At 43.2% G+C, this 7,979-nt stretch overlaps 1 long non-coding RNA gene across 1 annotated transcript; it reads left to right on the top strand.

Annotated features, from left to right (window-relative positions):
* The first annotated feature begins 4,728 nt into the window (after positions 1-4,728).
* LOC124249215 (uncharacterized) lies at positions 4,729-7,528 on the top strand. Its single transcript, XR_006891296.1, has 3 exons — positions 4,729-4,935; positions 6,116-6,346; positions 6,869-7,528. It is a non-coding gene; the product is annotated as an uncharacterized LOC124249215 (long non-coding RNA).
* The last annotated feature ends 451 nt before the right edge of the window (positions 7,529-7,979 follow it).

Raw genomic sequence — 7,979 nt, forward strand, 5'->3', positions numbered from 1 at the left:
GTGGAAATTGATAAAAGAAATCTTAACCAAGTTGAGTCAGGAAGGCCTGCAGGGGGCGCACTCACTACCTATCACACATTGTCAATTACACCAAGCAGGAAGAGAGAGAAGCTTGCATCTCCCACAGGAAGTAAAACTGCTCTGCTATTGAAGGAAGATTTCTCTCCCCACCTGGCAACAGCCCAGCCAATGAGAAATGCCAGGGCTCAGCCAATGAGAAGCTGCTGCCACCTTGAACTATTTTTCCCCAAAGGACTTTTGTTTAGAACAGCCCTTCCCTGCTTCCCATTTTTCTCTACAAAAGCAACTCCCTTCCTTTCTTTTCTGTATTTGCCTATGGTTTGCTATAGCATGCACATCCTGAATTGCAATTCTTTTGGCTATTCCCGAATAAACTTGTTTTGAGGATAAAATAACAGGTGAATTTGCTTTTTACGTTGACACACCTTTGGGGATTCAAGCCAATGGCTCTCATTATTCAGAAAAACATTGCTGTAATGTTCTGAGAACTAGTAGTTACCTTGTTTCTCAACCTCTCCTCTTCTTACTCGTCCCTCTCCTGCCCTGGAAGACAGATTTGCATTTGCTGGTGTCTGGCCTTGCTTGACTCAGAGGAGTAGCCTTTTCAAGTTTTAGGTGTATTGCCATGTGGGGAGGTAGAAAGGAAAGCTCTTCTTCGTAGAAGAATGCCAACTAGTCAAAGTAGAAGGAATGATAGAAATGGGGGGAAAATCATCATTTTACAAACATTCTAGTACTAATTGATTCAGACAAAAATCATCAATGAAAGATAAAACCATTAGGCTGAAAAGGATTAGGAAAAAGGATATTTGAAAGCTCAGAAAGTATCACCCTAAGAATATTCTGTAATTGCAAAGAGGAAGAGGTACCTTTACATGGAGAGGTCTGATGGTCCCCATCTAGACCTAGCGATTACTCTTAGCATCATTACTAACGTAAGTAATGTAAGTAATGTAATCATTACTAATGTAATGGATATGCCATCACTTAATATTTCTACCAAAATTCTGGACCCAGATTTATTTTTAAGAAAAACAGGTCAAATCAGGGAGAGTCCTGTGCATTATGACATCATAGCGATTTTAAACTCTATCGCTTATTTAGTGGACATGATCAACACTTTGAAACTTTCAGTTCCCTTCTACCACAGCCCCCCTTACATTCTAACAGTGACCAGGAAAGACTCCTGTGTAGTCCTCTCAGAACTCTCTAGTCTCCCTCTGAAAGTGTCATCAGCCAGGCCTCTGCTGTATGAAAACCGTGAGCAGGGGCTCTGCCCCGTTTCTTTTGTCTTTATGAAGTCTGTCCAGTGCCACCGTCACTCTATGCTGAAGCTGCTCTAATATACCTTGAGGCTACTTTCTTGCATGATGGTCCCAAAGGGACCACTTTGGACTTCCAGCATTTTATCAAGATTTTATGTGACAACCACTCACTTTCCACTCTCAGCCTTTCTCTCCTTAGAACTGAGAAATGGGTCCATGGTGGCCAGAGGAAGATGGCTTAGTCAGTACTGTCTTGCCAGACTTGCTCTCTGGGTCCCAGGCTTCTCATTCCAGTCACCTGCCCAGTCAGCCAGCTCACTCTGAACTCTTTCATCAGCGCACTTGACACCTCAGAGTATTATAACACAGGGAAATCTTCCAAAAGAGGACCCAGAGACCTGTGGGTGGAATGGCTGCCAAAGCAGAAGAGGGGGAGATAAGAGATTTAGGGAGCAACAGCTTCCCTTTTCCTCACTTCTCCTCTTTGTTCCTCCAGCAGGAGCTTCCCCTGTTTCTGGGATCTCTTGGACAGGGCTTCCTGCAGACCTCCTGCTCCCCTCACTTATCCAAACTGTACCCTTCCCCTTTGTTTACATTAATGATAGCACAATAAGCACATTTTTCTCCATCTTGATTTTTTCATTTAATGATATTTTTTGAAGATCATTGCATATCAATACCTGTAGATATTCCTCATTCATCTTTTTTTTTTTTTTTAAAGATTTTATTTTTTTCCTTTTTCTCCCCAAAGCCTCCCGGTACATAGTTGTATATTCTCCGTTATGGGTCCTTCTAGTTGTGGCATGTGGGACGCTGCCTCAGCGTGGTTTGACGAGCAGTGCCATGTCCGCGCCCAGGATTCGAACCAACGAAACACTGGGCCGCCTGCAGCGGAGCGTGCGAACTTAACCACTCGGCCACGGGGCCAGCCCCTCCTCATTCATCTTTTTGACTACATAGTATTTTATTGTAAGAGTGTAACATTATTTATTTAGAATGTCTCCTATTGATGGACATTTGGATTGTTTTCAATTTTATTGGTGTTACAAACAATGCAGCAATAGGTATTACAATGAAAATCTTTTGATTCAGTGAGGATTGTGTTTGGCTGAAGGTAAAAGAAAATTCAACTTAAAAGAGCTTAATCAAATAGGATGTGTTTTCCTCTTATAGAAAGGAGTCCAGTGGAAGGAATTCTAGGACAAGGACAGTTGCTCAATACCATCTTCAGGGAGCCAGGCTCCTTCTACTCTTTCTGCTTTCTTGGCGTGTGGCTTTCATCCTCATGTTCACAAGATGGCTGCTGTTCCTCCAGGCATTGCTTCTGTATTTCAGGCCAGAAAAGGGGCAAAGGGTAGAGGGTAAAGAGCCAGAAGGCATGTCCATGGGTTCTCTCCTTCTCAAAGAACTTTCCTTAAAGTCCAACCAATGTCTTTTGCTTATATTTCATTGGCCAGACCTGGGCCATGTGGCTATCCTGGGTGCAAGATGATAGGTTTTTATTGGCATATTGACACCATGAACAAAATCAAGTTTCTTTTATAAGGAAGAAAAGGAAAATGGATATTGGAGGACAGTTAGCAGTATCTGCTGCATACATATGCTGCATGACATATGTAATTTCACACATGTGAAAAAGCCTGTGGGAAATTTCTGGGTTAAAAGATATGCCCAGTGTATATATTTGTGATTTTTTTAGATTTTGTCAAATTGTCCTCCATGGAAGTGGTACCAATTTTCAGATTACCGGCAAATATAAGAGTGCCTGCTGTTTTAACTTTGCTAACTTTAGCAAAAATTAAATTTTAATTTACATTTCTCTTATTATGAAGGATGTTGAACATATTTTCTGTGTATAGTTTGTTCATATCCTGTGTCTTTGACTTTTATATCTATCTTCTCTTTTCTAATTATACTTCAGATTTTTAAAAATTTAAATTATTGGTTATAATGGATGTTGTAACCCCGGTGGCCTAGTGGTTAAGTGCAGCGTGCTCCACTTTGGCAGCCTGGGTCCAATTCCCAGGCACAGGCCTACACCACTATGTTAATGGCCATGCTGTGCTGGTGGCCCACAAACTAAAAAATGGAGGGAGGGGCCATCCTGGTGGCACAGCGGTTAAGTGTGCACATTCTGCTTCAGCGGCCTACGGTTCACTGGTTTGGATCCCAGGTGTTGACATGGCACCACTTGGCAAGCATGCTGTGGTAGTCGTCCCACATATAAAGTAGAGGAAGATGGGCACGGATGTTAGCTCAGGGCCAGTCTTCTTCAGCAAAAAGAGGAGGATTGGCAGCAGATGTTAGCTCAGGGCTAATCTTCCTCAGAAAAAAAAAAATGGAGGAAGATTGGCATGGATGTTAGCTCAGGGTGAATCTTTCTTAGCAAAAGAATAAATAAATAAATCTTATCAAATGCCTTTTCAACATCTGTGGACATGATCAGATGTTTCTTCTTCTTTGTATTATTAATGTGGTGAATTATATTAAGAAATTTCCTAGTATTTAATCATCCTTATATATTTTAAACTTGCCTTTGTTGTGTCATTCTTTGATTTATGGCTGACCTCTTTTTTTTTTTTTTAAAGATTTTATTTTTCCTTTTTCTCCCAAAGCCCCCTGGTACATAGTTGTGTATTTTTTTTTTTTTTGAGGAAGATTAGCCCTGAGCTAACATCTGCTGCCAATCCTCCTCTTTTTGCTGAGGAAGACTGTCCCTGAGCTAACATCCGTGCCCATCTTCCTCTACTTTATACATGGGACGCCTACCACAGCATGGCTTTTGCCAAGAAGTGCCATGTCTATACCCGGGATCCGACCCGGGGAACCCCAGGCCGCCTAAGCGGAACGTGCACACTTAAGCACTGAGCCACCAGGCCGGCCCCCATAGTTGTGTATTTTCAGTTGTGGGTCCTTCTAGTTGTGGCATGTGGGATGCTGCCTCAACATGGCCTGATGAGTGGTGCCATGTCCGCACCCAGGATTTGAACTGGAGAAACCCTGGGCCACTGAAGCAGAGCGTGCAAACTTAACCACTTGGCCACGGGGCCGGCCCCTGTGGCTGACTTTTTTAACCACTTTTTTTACTGTGATAAAATATACATAACAGAAAATTTATCAATTTTGAGTGTGCAGCTCAGTGACATTAAGTATATTTACATTGTTGTGCAACCCTCCCCACCATCCATCTGCAGAATATTCTCATCTTCCCCAACTGAAACTCTGTACCTGTTGAAGAATAATTCCTCTTCTCCCTCCTCCCCAGCCCCTGGCAACCACCATTTTACTATGAATTTGACTACTCTAGGTACCTCATATAAGTGGAATCATACAGTATTTGTTTTTTTGTGACTGGCTTATTTCACTTAGCATAATGTCTTCAAGATTCATCCATGTTGTAGCATGTGTCAGAATTTCCTTCCTTTTTAAGACTGAATAATATTCCATTGTTGTGTAAGGACCTTTATGTGCAGCTCAAAGTACCCATGTCATAGATTAGGTTCTCTGATATCAGATGCTGAGATGGAGTTTGGGGTGCAAGGCACTTATTACGGAAAAGAGGAGACAGAAGCCAGACTGGGCTGAGGAAGAAGTCGAACTGTGATGCAGGCCCAGTGAAGCTTCAACCAGCCTGCCAGGGAGTTTTTGAGTGAGTATTGCCCACTAGAGTGTCCCACCTTGGACCAAAATAGCCAGGCCTTTACACCTCCACCTGACCCAGTCATTGCACAGAGGCTGCCTTGGGAAGGGCATGACCTTCAAGAGCTGCCTCTCTGCATCTGAGGCAGACCCTGAAGAAGCTTACAGGTGGAGGCTGGCTGCTGACCACACTCTCTGCAGCTAGGCAGAAAATCCTCCTCTGAAGGCGTATCTGGGCAGCACATCTTCATGTCTACCAGAATTCATCCATCCTATTGGGGCAGTGAGGATTTGATTTATTGCGGGAAATAAGCAAAGAGGAATTTTGTTTTTCAGCTTTGGACATTCACAATCGAGTTTTGCTGCAAATCATCAGGCTCCAAAGCAAAGCGTTGTCAAAGGGGAAATAATTTTCTAAATTCCTTTAGCTCCCATTTGACATATCAAGAGCATCAGATTGGAGCATTTCTTCCATAGTATGCTTTCAAAACCTAGGCCTTGGCCTCAGAGTACTATGGAGAAGAAAAGGAGGGAGAGGAAGGCTATGGAGTGCATGAGCCCTAGTTTCCCTGTTCTAGACTTGAGCCTGGAGAAAAAGAGACAGTTTGAGAATTCAACTAGGCTTCAAGGGCAGGAGGAATCACTCCATTTCATACGTGGGGTTCTGGAAGGAGGCCATCATGTAAAAGAGCAATGCTTGAACCCGCTTGAACCTGGTGAAGAGCAATGTGTAGAGGCCCGAGCAGGGACACAGCTTTCCTTGGACTCGTCACGATTGCCATGATCCCTGCATGGAGCAAATGCTAGCTGAGAGCCAGTGGGTCTGTCATGGGACAGCGGGGGCTGCTGGGTGGACTGGCCACCATAGACAGGGACAGAGGAGATAGGACAGAAACTCAGAGGTGTCCAAAAGGCCAGCAAAAGCCAACGAGAGGCTAAGTCAGCAGACCCAGCTCAAACTGAGAAAGAGAATGGATCTCATCAGCTGTGAATGTCAACAGGTGGGAGGTAGACACATAAGTCCACCTCCCCTTGGTCATCCAGATGTCCCTTTGAAAATGAGATGGGTGCAAAAACCTAAGAATCTGAACATTTATTCCTAAAAGAGTCTTTTAGTCATGCTTCTACTGTATAACAAACACTCCCCAAACACAGTGACTTTTAACAGTAAGCTTTTTCCTTACTCATAGGTTTGAAGTTCAGTTGCAGCTCTGCTGGCTTCAACTGGGATCAACTGGACTGGGATCCAGGCCATGAGTAGGATTCAAGTCTGTTCCACAGTTCTCCTCATTCTGGGACCAGTGGCTACTGTGACATTCTCTTCTCATGACAGAGGACAGGATTACAAAAGACCAAGCCAAACCACACCCACATTTAAAACCTCTGCTCATGTCACATCCACTAACGTTCCATTGGCCAATGTAAGTCTCACAGCCAAGTCCAAAGTCAATGAGGCAGGAATGAATAATGCATATCAGGGAGGGAGTGAAGAATTGGGAGCAATAATCACATCTACTGCAGGGACTAGGCATTACCTAAAAAGACCATCCAGATTGTTATATTAGACTGAGGTTGCTGGACAGGACAGAAACTTCACTTTTTCCTGCTACCCAATAGATAGGGATTTGTCTTGGGTCAAGTTCCCTAGAAGCAGAGTATGAGATGGGGATGATTGTGTACATAGTTTACGGAGAAAGTGCTTTCAGGGGAAACATGTCAGGAGGTGAGACAAGGATAGGAAAGAGGAGGGAAGAAATCAGGAACGAAAAATGTTTATCAGAGAGGGAGTGAAGAATGTGGTCTCAGCTGGAGTCTAGTCTCAGTCTGATCCCGCAGAGGAGCTGTGGAGTGGGGATTGTATCACAGAGATATTCCTCTTGAGGCAAGAGCTAGGCTTTTTTACCCCTGTCAGTAAATCATTGGTTGTCTCTCTCTCTCCTTAGGAGGGGTATAACTTCCCAGGCATTTCTTCGTGAGGTGGAGTGGTAGGCCCGAGGCAATCCTCTGAAGAAGGGAGCAGCTGTAATCTGAGATCAACAAAATCTCACAGCAGCTGGGGGTCAGGTGCAAGGGCGAGGTTAAGGGAATCTGGGAGGGGCACCAACAGCATCTAATAAATGGTTCATGAAAGATCATCACAAAATAAAATAACTGTATTTTCTTTACATACCCATAGCAAATACTGCTGTTTCTTTCCTAATATCCATTCTCCCCTGCTTCCTTTACAAAAACGAAAAACCGAGATAATTTAGGTCATCTAGAATAAAAATTACATTTCTCAGACTCCCTTCTAACTAGGCATGGCCATATAACTATGTTCTGGACACCAGATGAAGGGAGACGGTTATGTGGAAGCTTACAGGAAGCTGCCTTAAGAGACAGCTGGTGTCACCCTCTGCTCCTTCTTCTTTGTCCTTTTCTCCATTCTGCCAGCTTGAATACATCTGTGATGAATGGATCAGGAACAGAAATCTAGCACCGTGAGGTGGCCTAGGGAATGAAGGCCAGCAGAACCCCAAGTTAGAAAGGACCCTGGTTTGTGAGATCACTGTGACCCACAGCCACCACACTTTCAACATAGGGAGGTATAATCTTCTACCCAGGTCAAACTACTGTTGATTAACTTTCACAGGGTGAAACTTATTCACAGGTTAGTGTAATCCTAATCAATCCAACATCCAAGCCAGATTGAAAATGAATTTGAGAACCTGCTGCCTACATTCCACCAAAGCACCCTCCAGCAAGATGGTGCCCATTTATACTCCATTCAGCAGACATTGGAGCATTCATTTCTCCAAACTGGTTATTATTGTTTTTGTGATGGGTTAATCTAAAAAGCAAAAAGCAATCTTGTTGTTTCAATTTTCCTTTTCCACATTTCTGACCAGGTTGAACACATTTTCATCTTTTTTGGGGGTCATTTGTATTTCTTTCTTTGTGAATTGCCTGTTTGTATCATTTGTCCATTTTCTGTGGGGATGTTTATATTTTTATAGTGACTTAGAGGTGCTTATTTATTTGAAATATATATATACACTGATAAAAATAAAGGCT

This window comes from Equus quagga, chromosome 12 (genome assembly GCF_021613505.1).
Source record: "Equus quagga isolate Etosha38 chromosome 12, UCLA_HA_Equagga_1.0, whole genome shotgun sequence".
In the NCBI taxonomy this organism is placed as follows: Eukaryota; Metazoa; Chordata; class Mammalia; order Perissodactyla; family Equidae; genus Equus; species Equus quagga.